The 20,419-nt window shown below is 51.5% G+C and overlaps 1 protein-coding gene and 1 long non-coding RNA gene across 3 annotated transcripts in view; one reads left to right on the top strand and one right to left on the bottom strand.

Moving 5' to 3' along the window:
- Nucleotides 1–20,419, top strand: part of DDX47 (DEAD-box helicase 47) — a 129,501-nt gene that overhangs the window by 35,621 nt on the left and 73,461 nt on the right. The gene's annotated exons all lie outside the window — the stretch shown is intronic.
- On the bottom strand, nucleotides 1,310–12,688 carry LOC120978447. Its single transcript, XR_005774094.1, has 2 exons — nucleotides 12,527–12,688; nucleotides 1,310–1,358 (listed from the first exon to the last, which is right to left on the bottom strand). It is a non-coding gene; the product is annotated as an uncharacterized LOC120978447 (long non-coding RNA).

The following is a 20,419-nucleotide window of genomic DNA, read 5'->3' as shown; positions in this document are numbered from 1 at the left end:
GGATATTTTTATGCAGCTTTGGAATTACACGTTGTGATGTATTTTATGAACGGATTGTGCATACAGTATGTGATGTAGAGATGTATAGGCACCGCAGTCGGCTCAGTACTGACATCGCTGCTTCTGCCTGTGCCCGCTCAGCTAACACCTCTGGCCCTAGGCGCAGAGCAGTGGACCGCGACGAGGCTGCAGCACTCACCGTAGCACCAAAGCCTTTTCAAACAGCTGATCGTATGGGTCCGATACTGGAGGAGCCTGTAGGTGTGAGATAGACATCCGTCCTGGTCTTCTGTCACACTGAACATCTATCTGACTGCATTGGGTATACTTTAGCCTCCACTGAACATTGCGGTATCGCCTTTGTCCAGACCTATGTACATGTCAAGGTCTATCAGGATGTGCCCGCAGTGTGGAGTTTTCAGATGAGTGGTATTTCTTCATCATGGGGCATATAAGAGCCCGCTCAGTCTGGTAGAGGGGATTTGCCTGTATTATTGTACTGTATCAAGGAGTATTGTATGTAGATGCACTTGATTATGTGTTTATGTATGTATTGGTGACTTACAAGCTACTAATATGATTCACCCATTGTACTGACCCCCTGAGGAACCCAGTGTTTGGGGGAAACGCGTCGGGGTGCTAGGGGTGATAGGACCCGTAGAGGGACAGTGAGGGTGCAATAGCCCAGGCACGATTACCCAGCCACCATTAGGGGTCGTCTCTGGGCTGAGGTGTAGCATAGGGTGATCTTTAGGGAAAAGTCTCCACACCCTACAGTGACATAAAATCTGCTTGGTTATTATACGTAGTTGTGTATCTTTTGGCATGTACCTGCCTATTGGCTATTATGTATTATATTGTCTGATGAACTGATCACTCATCATTATCTATACTATAGGGCAGGCATGCTCAACCTGTGGCCCTCCAGCTGTTACAAAACTACAACTCCCAGCATGCCCGAACAGCCTACAGCTATCAGCCTATAGCAGGGCATTGTGGGAGCTGTAGTTTTACAACAGCTGGGGCTGCAGGTTGAGCATGCCTGCTATAGGGGATAAGATTTTTAACCAACCAAAATAAAGTATATGGTTTTTTCGCCCAATTTCCTTGGGGGACACAGAAGACCTTGGGTATAGCTCATCTCCATAGGAGGCGTGACACTAAGTGAAGACTGTTAAGCCCCTCCTCCATCAGCTATACCCTCAGCCTGGAGAGAGAGACTGCCAGTTTTTGCTTAGTGTCCAAGGAGGCAAGACACTCCCTGCTCTGCAGGGCTGTTTTCTCCTTGTTTAAATTTTGATTTTTACTTTTTTCTTTTTGTTCCAGACCATCAGGGACAACAGAGACGCACTAGACCTCTCTGCTTCTCCCGGGGTTGAGCTGCGCCAGTGCCGGTCACCCGCACTGCTGCCTCCCCCACAGAAGGCAAGGTGGATCAGGGCAGCCTAGCTCCCCTACATCCCGCCAGCGCAAGGGTCGCCCGCACGCCAAGTCCCTCTTCCAGCGTCCTGCCACTACGGTGCCAGTAGCTGAAGGGGCGACCCTGCTGGAATGGACCGAGGGTGAAGACTGCTATGGTGAGAGAGTGGCTTCTCCAGCCCTACGTCCCCCACCCCCCCACCCTGGTCTCCTGCGTGCCTGACCACCATACTGGGCCTCTGGACCCTTCCCCTGCTGAATCTATGCTGGCCCCTGGGGTGCCGCAGAGCGGTAATCTGCTCCCTGCCTCCCCCCCTTTTCCTGGCCTCCATAGGACATGCAGGTCTCCCCACCACTAGTTGCAGAATGCTGCTGCCGCGTTTGCCTGCCTTCTCCCCTATCAGCACAGGCACCTGGTCTCAGGGTCCCCCCCATCTCCTTACCGGAGTGCTGCTCAGGGCCTGGGGCTTGTTCCTGACGGCAGCGGAGTAAGGCCTCGCCTCCGGCCGTTATTGATATTCCTGTGCGGCTGGGCGCCGCAAAAATTTTGGCCCAGGCTTCGCGACCTGCTAGGCCGCCATTCCGGGCCCCTGACTCCTCCGGTCGGCATTGGGCTTGACCTCCTATGCTTCAATAGGCCCCGGCCGACCGTCGGTGCCGGTCGGCGGGGCTCCGCAAATTTTGGCCCAGGCTTCGCGGCCTGCTGGGCCGCAATTCCGACCGGCCCGCGGGGTGGGCACCCGCGGCCGGTTTGATGCGTCACTCCGCCTCAGGTGCCGGCGGTACATAATACAGTGCGGGCCGGGCGCCGCAAAAATTTAGACCACGGCCTACTAGGCCGCAAAATTCCGGCCTCTGTTGGAGGGGGCGGGAACTTCTCCAGGCGCGAATTCTTCCCGCCTGGGGGTTCCTCCGCCCCCAGGGGATCGCAGCGCCGCCCTCCAGACCGGGTCCCTGTTAACCCTTTGGGAACAGGCCGGCTCCCATTGGGCCTGTATGGTTGGCCCCCCTTTTTTCCTGTCTCTCGCCGGCTCAGTTGGAGAGAACCTGTGCCCCTATATGGTGGCTCCCCTTTAGCCTCAGAGAGGCTGTGTTTATATATAAATAAATAGATAACAGATTTCTTGTGGACTGCGCAGGACGCTGCAGCCTCATCAGTAGTGCTGCATGTCTGCATGCCCTCTTTCCACAGGCGGCATGGTGTTGCGCTCCCAGCCTTGCGTCGCTGCTAGGGCATTTCCCCTTTTAGGCGGTTTCTTGCCCTCTTCCAGGATACGGCGCTGGCCAAGTGCATGCGGCCCTTCCGTAGGCAGCATTAATCATCTCTCCAGTTATGGTGCCTGCCATGTGCATCCCCCCCCCTCCTAGGCGGGATACTGCACCACTCCCCCTGGCTGCCGGCTGGCCATGTGCATGATCCCCTTCTTAGGGCACCTTCACCGGATACGGTGCTGGCCATGTGCACGACCCCCTTCCATAGGCGGAACGCTGCACTCTCACTGGATTCGCTGCCGGCCATGTGCGTGAGCCCCTTCCATGGGCGGAACGCAGCACTCTCACTGGATTCGCTGTCGGCCATGTGCGTGACCCCCTTCTCTAGGCGGAACACTGCACTCTCACTGGATTCGCTGCCGGCCATGTGCGTGACCCCCTTCCATGGGCGGAACGCAGCACTCTCACTGGATTCGCTGTCGGCCATGTGCGTGACCCCCTTCTCTAGGCGGAACGCTACACTCACTGGATCTGTTACCGATCATGTACATGACCCCCTTTTTAGGCGGAATACTGCACTCTCACCGGATACGGTACTGGCCATGTGCACGACCCCCTTCCATAGGCGGAATGCTGCACTCTCACTGATGTACTATGATGTACTTATGTACTATGTTATGTACTATGTTACTATGCTGCACTCACTGGTTTCGCTGCCGGCCATATGCATGACCCCCTTCCATAGGCGGTATGCTGCACTCTCATTGGATTCGCTGCCGGCCTTGGGTATGCCTCCTTCCCTCAGGCGGCATACATACACTCCCTCTGTCTGTGGTTGTTTTCCCGCAGGTACGTTGCTGGCCATGTGCATGAACCCCATACATGGCGGGGTGCTTGCACTCTCGCTGGACCCGTTGTCGGCCATATGCATGACCCCTATTCCGTGGGCGGTGTACACACTCGCTGGATTCGCTGCCAGCCAGGGGCATGCCTCCTTTCCTCAGGCGACATACACACATTCTCACTGACTGTGTTTGTCTCTCGCCAGTACGTTGCTGGCCATGTGTATCGCTCCCATACATGGCGGGGTGTTTGCACTCTCCCTGGATGAGATGCTGGCCATGTGCATTACCCCCCCCCCCCCCCCCCCCCCTTTTTCTGGGCGGCATGCTACACTCTCACCCGTTACGTTGCTGGCCATGAGCATGGCCCTCTAACATGGGTGGAACGCTTGCACTCCCATTGGATACGGTGCTGGCCTTGTGCGTGACCACCCCTCATTCCATGGGCAGAATTTGACACGCTCATGAGATTCATGGCTGTCCTTGTATGTACTGTACTGGACTTGTACATGTCCCCCTTCATTGGCAGAGTAGTTGCACTCTCGAAAAGTTCATTGTTGGGTGTATTATAGCACACTCACTTAATGCTAGGATAACCCTGTGCATGTCCCCCTTTCACTAGGTGGACCTCCTGCGTTCCTGCTGGATTATATGGTATGTCCTGCTTCTCTGAGTAGGTACGGCCTTAGGCATCACTCCCTTTTGGGACGGGCCTTTGCACTCTTGCCGACTGCAGTTTGCCAGGTACATTTTCCCCCTTTCGGGCGGACTGCTTGCGTTCTGTCGCATGCCATACTAGGCTTGTGCATAACTCCCTTTCAGGTTGCACTTTGCAATTCCGTACATGCTGTGGCACTCTGTGGCTGGCCCTTTTTGCTGAGTAACCTTTTTGCGGTGAGCGGACGTTCTTGTGCGTTGTTTGGGCCGTGTATGCCTTCTCCTCCTGTAGGTGGGTTGGCCTTCTCACTGCTTACGGGGCTGCTCGCACGTATGCCTCACCTCCTTCCTGCGACATACTTTTTCTTGGGATACGATGCTTGCCGCAAGCCTTGCACTCGTCTCTAAGGAGTTCATTCTGTCCACCTGACCCGGACAGGCTCTACTTGCTCTCTGCTGCACCGAGCTGGGTGGTACTCATTCATTTAGTTGGCCCTTCATCCCAGGGAGTGTTCGTGGTTCCTAGATGCGTGCCCATTCGTCCTTCCGCGGCATTGCTTCCCTGCGCTAGTGGTCACATGGTCGAGAGTGCTGTTGTCTGCAGCGCCCCTCGAATTCTTCGTTGGCTCTGGCGGGACTGCGGTTCCCTTGCCTACTGCAATTTCCTCCTCTTCGGATGCAGTGTGGTATGAGTCCTTCCTCTTGGCGCCTCTACGCTTCAGTCTGATCTGCTACCAGGTTTGGCCGCTCTTCTCGGGAAGGTCACCCAACTTGTCTTGGGTGCTCGATTACCCAGGTCCGGAGGACCTCCACCTTGGGTTCTTCAGGGTATTCGCCTTCGGCGAGACGGTGAACCGGGCGTCTCACAGTGTAGCGGGGTTCTGCTATTGAGCTGTCCTATGGCTTCCCTGTTGCCCACTCCTCCTTTCGGTTGGAGGGTGTTATGCCGGCCTCTGTCTCGACTACCTTATCTCGCCGGCTCTGCTTGGCTCCCGCTCGGTACAGATCTCTCCGATGTGGCTTCTGCCCCGCCAGGTTTCAGAGGCTGTTCCTTCACTGTCCTCCCCTCTGGGGAGAGCATGGTTGTTCATGTGGATGGTTCCGGTGTTCCTTTTGGCCTCGTACTGTCCCCCTTGTTCACATTGGCCGTATTAGCTGTGTGCCTATTTGCCGAGTCTACCGCGTTCTGTCCTCCCGCTGGGTACGGATTGCGTTTTTTCCATTCTAGACAAGGGTCCTGCTGTAGACTTACCTTCTCGGTAACTTGGGGGGACTACCTTTCGGTCCAGATTGTCCTTTGATCTCCCACACCGGGACTGTTGACCGTGGCTACATCAGCATGGACTTTAGCCTGTCTTGTCCTGGCATCTGGCGGATGCTGGGCGGACCCTTTGGTTCCTTTCAGTCTGTCCTTCTGCTCCCCCACTCGGGTGGATACGGGACAACGTTGCTCGGGCGCTGACAGGACCAGTTTTGTCGACCCTTCTGCCCGTATTACTGGTCTGCGCCTGATCACATTGGGTTTTCGCCCGCTTGCCAGGCGACTCCAGCGGCCTCGCTACTGTTCGCTCCTGGCTGTGTTTCGTCCAGGATCTGTTGTAGGACTTTTTTTTTTTTTTGTCTGGAGTTCTGTGGGAAGCTGTGCATTCCCCACTCTGACTTTCTCTCCCCATGGTTCTGTCTTTTTCCAGTCCGGCCTGGACCTGGGACTGGGACTCCTTTGCTTGAGATGTCAAGTGTCGGCGCTGTTCTTTCTCTTCCAGCGTTCCCCGGCCCTCTGGGCCTGTCAAGACCTTCTTCCTCGGAGTGGCTCTTTGGTTCCTCTGTACTGTCCTCCGGTACCGCCCTGGGAACTACAGGCTGAGCTCTCGGCGCTCCAATCTTTTCCTTGGAGCTGTTACAGAAGTTCTCTCTACCCCTTCTGTCCTGTACGGTTGTGTTTCCGTAGCAGTTGTTGTCTCTGACGGGTGCCTGAGTGGCGGCCCTTCTTGTTTTGAACCTTCTGCCGTTTCCCAGGACAGGGCTGTTATACATCCCGTTTCTTTCTTCCTTCCTTCCTTCCTTCCTTCTGAAGGTGGTGTTTGCCTTTCGCTTCAACACTTCACCGTTTTGGACGTTGTTTGGGCCTTGCCGTTTTTACTTGAAGATCTCCGACTCTTGTCGACGTTCGGTCTCTTGGGTTTCCAGGAGGTCCATGCATAGGGTTGACGGACTCCAGGGTGGTTTTCCTCCGCTTTATCAGATTGGCTATTGCTGAGGTTACCGCACCAAGGACAGGATTCTGTCTTTTGTGTCACATTTCATTTCACCAGAGTGGTCGGTGCTTCCTGGGCCGGAAGCATTGGGCTTCGGCCATGCATTTGGGCAAGGCGGCCACAGGTCTTCCTTGCACGCCTTACTGAGTTCTACAGGGTCCATATTCTGGCTTCGGCGGATGCTGCCTTGGCCCGTCTGGGTCTGCAGGCGGCGGTTCCTTGATGCCTTCGGGTGCTTCGCCTTGGTGCTGTGGTCCCTCCCCTTTTGGACTGCTTTTGAACGTCCCAAGGTCTTCTGTGTCCCCCAAGGAAATTGGGCGAGAAAACGAGATTTTTGTATAACTTACCAGTAAAATCTCTTTCTCGCTCTTTCCTTGGGGGGACACAGCACCCACCCATTCATTGTTTTTCTCTACACGGTTTCCGAGTTTGTGTTACCCGTTGGGTAGTTGGCTTGTTGGTTCCTTGTTGGACTTTGCCTTTTCTCACTACTTGGACACGCAACTGGCAGTCTCTCTCTCCAGGCTGAGGGTATAGCTGATGGAGGAGGGGCTTAACAGTCTTCACTTAGTGTCACGCCTCCTATGGAGATGAGCTATACCCAAGGTCTTCTGTGTCCCCCAAGGAAAGAGCGAGAAAGAGATTTTACTGGTAAGTTATACAAAAATCTCGTTTTTAAGGGTCTGATATTTTGCTCGAATTGGACTTGCTATTTAAGACTCGGATATCATTTCATAAGATATAGGTAATTGCTGGTTTTTTGATACTGATGTCTTATCCCGAGGATAGTTCATCAGCATTAAACCCTCAGAAAACCCTTTAAAAATTAACGTTTACAAAAATGTAATTTAGGGCAATTAGAATAGTTTAAACCTGTTCGAGTCTTTCTGCATGGATGAAATCAGTCTTTGATGCATTTCTCACCCACATAAAGGATAACACTCAACATCTCCTAGCAACCATCAGTAAAAAACTGAAAGTCCTTTAGTGTTTCATTTTTTTTTTTTCCACTGACCTATTGGCTTTAATGGACCAGCCCTGCATGAACAATGTATGAAAATAGAACATGCTGTCAGTCTTCCTGGATTGACAAATGGTCAGTGAAAAACAATGCTTGTGTACACTTATCCATTGTAATGAATGAGTTAGTTACTGTCTGTTTGAAGAAACAGTCTACATCCCGATCAAAACATCACTTGAGTGAAATATACTTTAAAAGTTGTCCAGCGGGGGCGTGGCCTGACTGGGGGATGTGGGAGGACGTGCAGAGCTGAGCTCCTGTCTGAACAGGGGGGCGTGGCCCGACTGGGGATGTGAGAGGACGTGCAGAGCTGAGCTCCTGGCTGAACAGGGGGGCGTGGCCCGACTGGGGATGTGAGAGGACGTGCAGAGCTGAGCTCCTGGCTGAACAGGGGGGCGTGGCCTGACTGGGGAGGTGAGAGGACGTGCAGAGCTGAGCTCCTGGCTGAACAGGGGGGCGTGGCCTGACTGGGTAGGTGAGAGGACGTGCAGAGCTGAGCTCCTGGCTGAACAGGGGGCGTGGCCTGACTGGGGAGGTGAGAGGACGTGCAGAGCTGAGCTCTTGGCTGAACAGGGGGGCGTGGCCCGACTGGGGAGGTGAGAGGACGTGCTGAGCTCCTGGCTGAACAGGGGGGCGTGGCCCGACTGGGGAGGTGAGAGGACGTGCTGAGCTGAGCTCCTGGCTGAACAGGGGGGCGTGGCCCGACTGGGGATGTGAGAGGACGTGCAGAGCTGAGCTCCTGGCTGAACAGGGGGGCGTGGCCTGACTGGGGATGTGAGGACGTGCTGAGCTGGCTGAACAGGGGGCGTGGCCTGACTGGGGAGGTGAGAGGACGTGCAGAGCTGAGCTCCTGGCTGAACAGGGGGGCGTGGCCCGACTGGGGATGTGAGAGGACGTGCAGAGCTGAGCTCCTGGCTGAACAGGGGGGCGTGGCCCGACTGGGGATGTGAGAGGACGTGCAGAGCTGAGCTCCTGGCCTGACTGGGGAGGTGAGAGGACGTGCAGAGCTGAGCTCCTGGCTGAACAGGGGGGCGTGGCCCGACTGGGGATGTGAGAGGACGTGCAGAGCTGAGCTCCTGGCTGAACAGGGGGGCGTGGCCCGACTGGGGATGTGAGAGGACGTGCAGAGCTGAGCTCCTGGCCTGACTGGGGATGTGAGAGGACGTGCTGAGCTCCTGGCTGAACAGGGGGGCGTGGCCTGACTGGGGATGTGGGAGGACGTGCAGAGCTGAGCTCCTGGCTGAACAGGGGGGCGTGGCCTGACTAGGGATGTGAGAGGACGTGCAGAGCTGAGCTCCTGGCTGAAAAGGGGGGCGTGGCCTGACTAGGGATGTGGGAGGACGTGCAGAGCTGAGCTCCTGGCTGAAAAGGGGGGCGTGGCCTGACTAGGGATGTGAGAGGACGTGCAGAGCTGAGCTCCTGGCTGAACAGGGGGGCGTGGCCTGACTAGGGATGTGGGAGGACGTGCAGAGCTGAGCTCCTGGCTGAACATCCTGTAATCCATTCTTCTCCTCGTCCATCTGGGGCTGTAACGGCTCACCGATACAACAAAGTGCTTCCCCTGGGGTCCTGCTACCGTACCGCTCCGCCATGCGCAGTCAAAAGGCCAAAGAGAAGGAGGGAAAGGACAGTGAAAGTGCCACCCCAGCAAGGCAAGATGGCGCCGGACAGTCAGTGAAGCTGCTGGATGTGGCAGCGCGACTGGAAAAGTTCTCACACCACTGAATCGGTTCATCCTGCGCCGGCCCTGAACGCCTACGCTGCCGCTGTTAAGAGGAATCCTCCAGTGCCTCCATCGCAAGATGACAACATTTCAGAGGACTCTGAGCTCAGTGATCTTAATGGCAGGATGGCCGCCTCTGCGCTTGAGCCTACTATCAAGGATGTCTTTCCAGCGGTGTTACAATGCAATAATGCAATCACTGCGCTTACTACCAATGTGTGTGGCCTGAAAGAGGATATTGGGCTACTAAGGCAAGACATGAGGCAAGTCAAAGAGCGTATGAGTGAAATGGCGGGCCGCTTAAATGATTTGGAAGACCAAATGCCGCCAGTTAAAAGGGACATGCAGCGGGTGATTCACAAGGTCACCATGCTTATCTCCAAAACTGGCGATCTGGAAAACAGGCTGCGGCGAAATAATGTGCGCATGATTGGTGTGCCAGAACGTACCGAAGGAACAGATGCTGTTACATTTGTGGAAAAGTGACTAACAGAAAAAATAGGAAAGGAAAAGCTGTCTCCTCTGTTTGCTGTGGAAAGGGGCACACAGGGTGCCGTTTCGTCGTCCCCCCTCCCCCACCACCACCAGATGCACCACCGTGCCCTTTATTGCTTAGAGTCCTCCATTTTCGTGACCGGGATGCCATTTTGAGAGGAGTAAGAGACTGCACTGATTTGTCTATTGATGGGAACCGGATCTTTTTGTTTCCTGACTTCTCACCTGACGTCCAAAAGAAGCGTGCACTTTTTTATTGATGTTAAACGCAGACTGCGACTATTACAGCTTCCATATTTCACGCTATATCCTGCGAAACTGCGAGTCGTGGCGAAAGATAAAACGCACTTATTTGAGGATCCGGGTGCGGCATGTCAGTGGTTGGACTCCACTGAAAAGGATTTAAAGGGGTTCTGCACTTCAAGTGAACAGAGCTTAGCCCCGCCCACGCTAGTTGATACTAGTCGTGACGTCAGTGGGCTGGCGGTAAACTGCGATAAGGCCGTGGCGCTACTGGAGCGCCGCTGCCTTCTCAAACAGCGAATAAATGGTAAGCTATCCCCAATGAAGACACTGGAGAGAGGCACCAGGCAGGGATGCCCTTTGGCACCCCTCCTGTTTGCCATTGCTATTGAGCCCCTGGCTTGTATTTTGCGTTCTACGCCACTGATTCGAGGTCTGGAGAGGGGGACGATGGAGGAAAGAGTCTCGCTATATGCGGACGATATGTTATTATATGTGGGTGATCCGACATCCTCAATAGATCCTATTATATCGTTAATCTCAGACTTTGGAAAACAGTCTGGTTTATTAATCAATTGGAATAAGTCAGTTATTCTTCCGCTGTCCCCTCTTCCGGAATCTCTTTGCTTAGATCATGTTAACCTGAAAGGGTCTCCTCCTCCTTTAAATATCTTGGAGTCACTATTTCCATACAGCCCCGATCTTATATAGCGAATAACCTAATACCACTAATGGATAGATTTAAACAGAAAGCGGCCACCTGGCATAAGCTTCCATTGTCAATGATAGGTAATCTTCTTAAGATGATATGGATGCCGCAATTGCTCTACATATTGCATAACTCACCAGTATGGATTCTCATGCATTATTATTATAGGTTACAGAGAATATTTAGATGCTTGTTATGGAAAAAAAAAAATAGTAGAATCCGATATGACACATTACAGCGTGGTAAAGAAGCGGGGCGGGGGGGGGGGGGGGGGGGGGGGGGGGGGGACTGGCGTTACCTAACCCCTTTCTATATTTCTTAGCAGCTCAGTTTCAACACCTTAAGGGCTGGGGGTCCCTGAGAGAGATGGGAAGATGTGGAGAATTGGTGAAGTGGGCATCTGGGGGCTGCCAGCCTATTTCGATTATGGAGAAAGATTTACCTGACTCTTTTAAACCTCTCCCAGTAGTAGGATTAATGAGGAGGGTCTGGGGAAAGGTTAGGGAAATTCTGGGTGTTCAGGAACTATTGGACCTGTCTCCTGTTTGGAATAACCCTCATTTAATAGAATTGTCCAAACTGCAGAGATTTTCTGATTGGGAACGTAAAGGACTATGGAATTTAGGTCAACTATATTCACAAGGTATCCTAAAACGATTTGCACAACTTTGCACTGAATATGGCCTAGTGTCTACCCATTTCTATAAATACCTTCAGTTAAGGCACGCTATCAGTTCGCAGGATAAAGTACGCCTCCTACAATCTATATCACATCTCATGCTTAAAAAACTGATAGAACCAGGTCCTATAATACTTTGCTATATGAACAGCTGAAAAAATATCCGCTCAAAGTTAAAGGGGTTGTCCGGGTTCAGAGCTAAATTTGCGTAGGGCAAAGGCATTTTTTCGAGATCCGGTGACGTACCGGGGCTCTCCATGGGGCTGCCAGGAACCCCGGTGACGTCACCCGCACTGATGAGCGGGATTTAGCTCTGCCCTAGCCAGTAAAACGGCTAGGGCAGAGCTAAAGCCCGCCCCTCAGAGCCGGTGACGTCACCGAACACCCTGCCGGGCGGAAGTTGCCGCCCGGCAGTGTGTTATTAAAAACAAACTAGCACGTGCCCTGCGCGATTTAGCGCAGGGCAAGGGAGCGCATCAGAGCATGAAATGCTCCGATGCTAGCCTCAGGGGGGCTGTCTGGGTGAAAATACGGGTAGTGTCCGAAATGTGGGGAAGAAGGGTCCAGATTGCTCCATATGCTGTGGAATTGCAGTGCACTACAGGGCTATTGGACAGAGATAATCAATTTATTAAACAAAATTTATAGCGCTAATTATAAACTGGATCCTGGGTCTTGCTTGGTATGTTAGATTCGGATAACTTGTCACCAAATGTTACAATCGGAATCAACAGAATCTTATATCAGGCCCTAGCTGCTAAATGGATACAGCCGCTTCCCCCAAGCATATCGGCATTCATTACCAGAATGAATACAGTCATAAGATTGGAAAGAGGAGTATACATGAAGTGTAATTGCATGATGAAATTTGATACCGTTTGGGGCCCCTGGATTGACAGATCTGGAGTTTGTAGTACATGGCTTTCTAGTCTGAGGATCTTCTCGGGCTAGCCCCGGAGGGGAGAGATGGGGTTGATTGTGTTTGTTTAAGCTTAGTGTGCTGAAGCTTTATAGTGCATAGGTGATGTCGTGGTCTGTTACTAAAACAAATAGGTCTTACACATGTTTCTCGCCCATTTTCCTTGGGGGACACAGAAGACCTTGGGTATAGCTCAGCTCCCTAGGAGGTGTGACACTAAGTGAAAACTGTTAAGCCCCTCCTCCAGCAGCTATACCCTCAGCCTGGAGAGAGAGACTGCCAGGGCTGTTTTTGTTTTTTAAAATTTTTATATTTTATTCTTCTCTTCAGGGACAACAGAGACGCACTAGACCCCTGTTTCTCCCGGGGTCGAGCTGCGCCAGTGTCAGTCATCCGCACTGCTGGCTACCCCACAGAAGGCAAGGTGGACCAGGGCAGCCTAGCTCCCCTGCATCCCGCCAGCATAAGTCCCTCTTCCAGCGTCCTGCCACTACGGTGCCAGTAGCTGAAGGGCCGACCCTGCTGGAACGGACCTAGGGTGAAGACTGCTGATGGTGAGAGAGTGGCTTCTGCAGCCCAAGCCCCCCCCCCCCCCCCCCCCCCCCCCCTTCCCTACCCGGTCTCCTACGTGACTGATCTCCATACTCGGGCAGCCTGGCTCCTGTCCTACAATCATCCTCTCCCCTGAAATGGCTGATAACAGGGGGCATACTCGGGCAGGCTGGCTCCTGGGGTGTCGCAAGGGCTGCAATCCAGCCGGCCATGTGCATGCCTCCTTTCCGCAGGCGGCATAATGCGCTCTCGCTGCCCGTGGTTATTCTCTCGCCGGTACGTTGCTGGCAACATGCATGACCCCCTTCCTTAGGAGGAATAATGCACTCTCACCAGATACGTTGCTGGCCATGTGCATGACCCCCTTCCCTGGGTGGAATACTTGCACTCCCACTGGATGCGGTGCTGGCCATGTGCATGACCGCCCCTCATTCCATAGGCGGAATTTTGCACACTCACGGGACTCAAGGCTGACCTTGTACATGCTGTGCTGGCCTCGTGCATGTCCCCCTTCATTGGCGGGGTAGTTGCACTCTCACGGGATACAGTGTTAGGTGGCTTATTACACTATCACTTAATGCAATGGTATCTATGTGCATGTCCCCCTTCCCTAGGCGGACTTCCTGCTTTCCTACTGGATTCAGTGCGGCCATGTGCATGACCCGCTTCTGGGCGGAATATGGTATGCCCTAGTTCTCTGAAGTCGGTACTGGTCTTGGGCATCCCCCCCTTCTTAGGCGAGCCTTTACACTCTTGCCGAATGCAGTGTTTGCTAGGTGCATATCCCCCTTTTCTAGGCGGACTGCTTGCGTTCCATCGCATACTGTACTAGTCTTGTGCATGACTCCCTTTCCAGGCGGCATATTGCACTTCTGTAGATACTGTGGGGCTCTGTCAATGGCCCTCTTCCCAGAGTGAATATTTACAGTGGGTGAAAATTTATGCGCGCCCTGTGCATTGTATGGGCCGTATATGCCTTCTCCTCCCGTAGGTGGGTTGGCATTCTCACTGCTTATGGGGCTGACCGTACGTATGTCCCCCTTCCTCCTGCGACATACCTGTTTCTCTTGGGATGCGATGCTCTTCGAAGAGATCATTCTGCTTCCACCTGGTCTGGACGTGGTCTACTTGCTCTCTGCCTGCACCGAGCTAGGCGGTGCTCATTCTCGTGTTTGGACAGTATTTTGCGGTTCCGCTTGTGGCAGTATCCACCATGCTCGTTGGCCTTTCCACCCGTGGAGTATTCATGGCTCCTGGATGCTTACCCATTTCGTCCTCCTGCTGCTTTGCTTCCCTGCGCAAGCGGTGTCATGGACGAGAGGGCTGTCTGCAGCGCCCTTCGAATTCTACGTTTGCTCTGGCGGGACTATGGTTCCCTCACCTACTACCATTCCCCCCTCTTCGGATGTGGTGTGGTATGAGTTCCTTCCTATGGGCGCCCTCTGCACTTTAGTGCCGCTTTGCTGCTAGGTTCGGGCCGCTCTCCTTTGGAGGGTCACCCAACTTCTCTTCTAAGTTCTGCCTTTGAGCTGTCCTACTCTGACTACCATGTTACCCACTCCTCCTCCTTTCGGTTGGAGGGGTTATGCCGGCGTCTGCCTCGACTGCTTCTTCTCGCCGGCTCTGTTTTGGCTCCTGCTCAGGGCATATCCCTCTGATGTGGTTTCTGCCCTGGTCAGGCTTCAGAGGCTGTTCCTTCACAGCCCTCTCCTCGGGAGAGTATGTTTGTTGAATTGGATGGTTCCGGAGTTCCTGTTTTGATCTCGGACCGTCTCCCTCGTTCATACTAGCTGTACTGGCCGTGTGCCCACTTACCGTGCCTACCGCGTTCTGTCCTCAAGCTTATGTGACAGATTGCGTTTTTCCGTTCTAGGTGGGGGTCCTGCTGTAAACTTACCTTCTCGGTAAGTTGACCCCCAGGCTTGAATCTGGGTCTCTACAGTGGTAACGGTAGCGCTTCCGGCACTTACCTTCTATTCCTTGCCATATTGGCCCTTAACTGGTAGGCCATAGTCTCTCACTCCCTGTACTGGTAATCCGTTCGCTCGGGTCTGAGGTAATGATGGTACCCTCAATTATACCTCATCTGTCTCGAGGTTAGTGGTCTCTGCCTTACCTGCCGTTTTTTGTTCCGCTACTAACATCTTCCTGTTGTACTGGGGGTAGCTGCATTGTGTTCTACAGCAAGGCCATCTTCATCCCTTCCTGCTGTTGTCCCTACTTGAGGACTACTCTTCGGTCAATGATTGTTTGTTTGTTTTTAATTCTCCCTCACAGGAATGGAAGAACCCCTTCCTCCGGTGGCACCATCGACATGGACTTTAGCCTGACTTGTCCTGGCATCTATAGGGCTACTGGACGGACCCTTTCGGTTCCTTCCGTCCGCTCTTCTGCTCCCCCTCTCCGGGTGGCTACGGGACGAAGTTGCTCGTGGGCCGATGGACCAGCTTTGCTGGACTCTTCTGCCCGTGCTACTGGTCTGCGCCTGATCACGTCGTTTTTATTTTTTTTCTCGCTTGCCTAGGCGATTTCCAGCGGGCACGCTGGTTTTCGCTCTCGGCCGTGCTTCGTCCAGGATCTATTATCAGACTTGGAGATCTTACCTGCGGTTCTGTGGGAAGCGGGGCGTTCCCCCACTCTGCCTTTCTCTCCCCACGGTTCGGTCCTTTCTCCAGTCCGGCCTGGGACTGGGACTCTGTTCCTTGAAGGGTCAAGTGTTGGCGCTATCCATCCTCCTCCGGCGTCCCCTGGCCCCTCTCGGGCCTGTCAAGACCTTCATCCACGGGGTGGCTGATTTAGTTCCTCTGTACCGTCCCCCGGTACCGGCCTGGGAACTAAATACTGTGCTCTCTGCGCTCCAAGCTTCCCCCTTCGAGCTGTTACAGAAGATCTCTGCGCCTTCTGTCCTGTTCCTTGTGGCCATCATGTCTCTTAGACTGGTGTCTGAATTAGCGGCGTTTTTTTCTTGTTCAGAGCCTTTCTGTCCTTCCCCACGACAAGGCTGTAATCCATCCCGTCCTTCCTTCTGACGGTGGTATCTGCCTTTCTTCTCGACGTGGCCATCGTCCTCCCCTTCCCACCCCTGGGAACGGACACTGCGCTGCTTGGACGTTGTTCGGACCTTGAAGATTTACTTGGCGATCACCGGCTCCTTTCGGTGATCGGACTCTTTTTGTGGTAACGGAAGGTCCGCGCATAGGGTTGCTGGTCTCCAAGGTGGCTTTCGCCCGCTTCATCAATTGGCTATTGCTGAGGTTACCGCACCAGGGGCAAGGTTCCGCCTTTCGGTGTCGCCGCTCATTCCACCAGAGCGGTCTGTGCCTCTTGGGCCCAGAGACATCGGGCTTCGGCCATGGCCACTGGTCTTTCTTGCATGCCTTTACCAAGTTCTACAAGGTGCATACTCATGCATCGGCGGATGCTGCCTTGGGCCGCCTGGTTTTCTCAGGTGGCGGTTCCTTGATACCTACGTTTGCTTCGCATTGGAGCTGTGGTCCCTCCCATCTTGGACTGCTCTCGGATGTCCCAAGGTCTCCTGTGTCCCCAAAGGAAAATGGGCGAGAAAACAAGATTTTTGTATAACTTACCACTAAAATCTTTCTTGCTCTTCCTTGGGGGACACAGCACCCACTCATTCATTAGTTTTTTCTACACGGTTACAGACTTGGTTTACCCCGTTGGGTAGTTGGCTGGTTGGTTCCACATTGTTGGTCATTACTTTTTCTCTCTACTTGGACACGCAGCTGGCAGTCTCTCTCTCCAGCCTACTGGAGGAGGGGCTTAACAGTTTTCACTTAGTGTCACGCCTCCTAGGTTGCAGAGCTCTACCCAAGGTCTCCTGTGTCCCCCAAGGAAGAGCGAGAAAGAGATTTTACTGGTAAGTTATACAAAAATCTCGTTTTATGCTCATCTACTCACGGAGGGGGAGGGGAGTTTGGTTGTTGGGATCTTTGTTAAGGATCCTGTTTGTTGACTATCCTGTTTTGTACAATGAGTATTTTTGCACTATGTTGAACATAATATATGACAAGAAATTTGTAAAATGATATTGTTTATATTTACAAAATAATAATAAAAATTTATGTGATTAAAAAAATAATTGTCCGGCGGGATAAAACACCAACCCCCCTCTGGTGTTCCAGTGTTTAGTGGGTCGCCACTTGTTTCAGCTTCCTGATTCAGTGTCGAAAAAATCAGGAAATGGCAAGAAATGCCTAGTCTGCCAATCATGGCCCCTAGCTGTGACCTGCCTCAGCCACTGATCGCCTGAGTGGTCAAGACTGGACCAGGAAGTGGAGATTAACAGGAGCCCGGTAGAATCAGATTAGCAGTGGGTGAGGAGTTAAAGAGGACCTTTCACCGATTTATGACAATGTGAACTAAGTATACAGACATGGAGAGCGGCGCCTGGGGATCTCACTGCACTTACTATTATCCTTGGGCGCCGCTCCTTTCTCCCGCTATGCCCTCCGGTATCTTCGCTCAGTAAGTTATAGTAGGCGGAGATTTCAGTCACTAAGTTATGGTAGGCAGAGTCTGCCCTTGTTCTGCTTTAGCGCTGGCCAATCGCAGCGCAGAGCTCACAGCCTGGGAGGTTATTTTCTCCCAGGCTGTGAGCTCTGCAATGCGATTGGCCAGCGCTACAGCAGAACAAGGGTAGACTCCGCCTACCATAACTTTGTGACCGAAGATACCGGAGGGCATAACGGGAGAACGTAGCGGCGCCCAGGGATAATAGTAAGTGCAGTGAGATCCCCGGGCGCTGCTCTCCATGTCTGTATACTTAGTTCACATTGTCATAATCGGTGAAAGGTCCTCTTTAACTCCTCACCCACTGCTAATCTGATTCTACCGGGCTCCTGTCAATCTCCACTTCCTGGTCCGGTCTTGACCACTCCGGTGATCAGTGGCTGAGGCAGGTCACAGCTAGGGGCCATGATTGGCAGACTAGGCATTTTATCTGTATACTTAGTTCACATTGTCATAATCGGTTAAAGGTCCCCTTTAACCACTTAAGGCCCACAGGTTTATACCCCCCTAAAGACCAGGCCCTTTTTTACAAATCGGCACTCCACAACTTTAGCGGTTTATTGCTCGGTCATGCAACTTACCACCCAAATGAATTTTACCTCCTTTTCTTCTCACTAATAGAGCTTTCATTTGGTGGTATTTCATTGCTGCTGACATTTTTACTTTTTTTGTTATTAATCGAAATTTAACGATTTTTTTTGCAAAAAAATGACATTTTTAACTTTAAGTTGTAAAATTTTGCAAAAAAAACGAGATCCATATATAAATTTTGCTCTAAATTTATTGTTCTACATGTCTTTGAAAAAAAAAATATGTTTGGGTAAAAAAAAAATGGTTTGGGTAAAAGTTATAGCGTTTACAAACTATGGTACAAAAATGTGAATTTCCGCTTTTTGAAGCAGCTCTGACTTTCTGAGCACCTGTCATGTTTCCTGAGGTTCTACAATGCCCAGACAGTACAAACACCCCACAAATGACCCCATTTCGGAAAGTAGACACCCTAAGGTATTCGCTGATGGGCATAGTGAGTTCATAGAATTTTTTATTTTTTGTCACAAGTTAGCGGAAAATTATGATTTTTTTTTTGGATTTTTTTTTTTTTCTTACAAAGTCTCATATACCACTAACTTCTGACAAAAAATAAAAGCTTCCATGAACTCACTATGCCCATCAGCAAATACCTTGGGATGTCTTCTTTCCAAAATGGGGTCACTTGTGGGGTAGTTATACTGCCCTGGCATTCTAGGGGCCCAAATGTGTGGTAAGGAGTTTGAAATCAAATTCTGTAAAAAATGGCTGGTGAAATCCGAAAGGTGCTCTTTGGAATGTGGGCCCCTTTGCCCACCTAGGCTGCAAAAAAGTGTCACACATGTGGTATCTCCGTATTCAGGAGAAGTTGGGGAATGTGTTTTGGGGTGTCATTTTACATATACCCATGCTGGGTGAGAGAAATATCTTGGCAAAAGACAACTTTGTATAAAAAAATGGTAAAAGTTGTCTTTTGCCAAGCCAAGATATTTCTCTCACCCAGCATGGGAATATGTAAAATGACACCCCAAAACACATTCCCTAACTTCTCCTGAATACGGAGATACCACATGTGTGACACTTTTTTGCAGCCTAGGTGGGCAAAGGGGCCCATATTCCAAAGAGCACCTTTCGGATTTCAATGGTCATTTTTTACAGAATTTGATTTCAAACTCCTTACCACACATTTGGGCCCCTAGAATGCCAGGGCAGTATAACTACCCCACAAGTGACCCCATTTTGGAAAGAAGACACCCCAAGGTATTCGCTGATGGGCATAGTGAGTTCATGGAAGTTTTTATTTTTTGTCACAAGTTAGTGGAATATGAGACTTTGTAAGAAAAAAAAAAAAATCATCATTTTCCGCTAACTTGTGACAAAAAATAAAAACTTCCATGAACTCACTATGCCCATCAGCGAATACCTTGGGATGTCTTCTTTCCAAAATGGGGTCACTTGTGGGGTAGTTATACTGCCCTGGCATTTTCCAGGGGCCCTAATGTGTGGTAAGTAGGTAAATGACCTGTGAAATCCTAAAGGTGCTCTTTGGAATATGGGCCCCTTTGCCCACCTAGGCTGCAAAAAAGTGTCACACATGTGGTATCGCCGTATTCAGGAGAAGTTGGGGAATGTGTTTTGGGCTGTCATTTTACATATACCCATGCTGGGTGAGAGAAATATCTTGGCAAAAGACAACTTTTCCCATTTCTTTTATACAAAGTTGGCATTTGACCAAGATATTTCTCTCACCCAGCATGGGTATATGTAAAATGACACCCCAAAACACATTTCCCAACTTCTCCTGAGTACGGCGATACCAGATGTGTGACACTTTTTTTGCAGCCTAGATGCGCAAAGGTGCCCAAATTCCTTTCAGGAGGGCATTTTTAGACATTTGGATACCAGACTTCTTCTCACGCTTTGGGGCCCCTAGAATGCCAGGGCAGTATAAATACCCCACATGTGACCCCATTTTGGAAAGAAGACACCCCAAGGTATTCAATGAGGGGCATGGCGAGTTCATAGAATTTTCTTTTTTTTTTGGCACAAGTTAGCGGAAATTGATATTTTTTATTTTTTTCTCACAAAGTCTCCCGTTCCGCTAACTTGGGACAAAAATTTAAATCTTTCATGGACTCAATATGCCCCTCACGGAATACCTAGGGGTGTCTTCTTTCCGAAATGGGGTCACATGTGGGGTATTTATACTGCCCTGGCATTCTAGGGGCCCTAAAGCGTGAGAAGAAGTCTGGAATATAAATGTCTAAAAAATTTTACGCATTTGGATTCCGTGAGGGGTATGGTGAGTTCATGTGAGATTTAATTTTTTGACACAAGTTAGTGGAATATGAGACTTTGTAAGAAAAAAAAATATATATTTCCGCTAACTTGGGCCAAAAAAATGTCTGAATGGAGCATGACAGGGGGGTGATCAATGACAGGGGGGTGATCAATGACAGGGGGGGTGATCAATGACAGGGGGGGTGATCAATGACAGGGGGGGTGATCAGGGAGTCTATATGGGGTGATCACCCCCCTGTCATTGATCACCCCCCTATAAGGCTCCATTCAGATGTCCGTATGTGTTTTGCGGATCCGATCCATGTATCCGTGGATCCGTAAAAATCATACAGAC

This window comes from Bufo bufo, chromosome 9 (genome assembly GCF_905171765.1).
Source record: "Bufo bufo chromosome 9, aBufBuf1.1, whole genome shotgun sequence".
NCBI classification, from domain to species: Eukaryota; Metazoa; Chordata; class Amphibia; order Anura; family Bufonidae; genus Bufo; species Bufo bufo.
The sequence above is the reverse complement of the archived record's forward strand: the minus strand, read 5'-3'. Positions and strand labels throughout refer to the sequence as shown.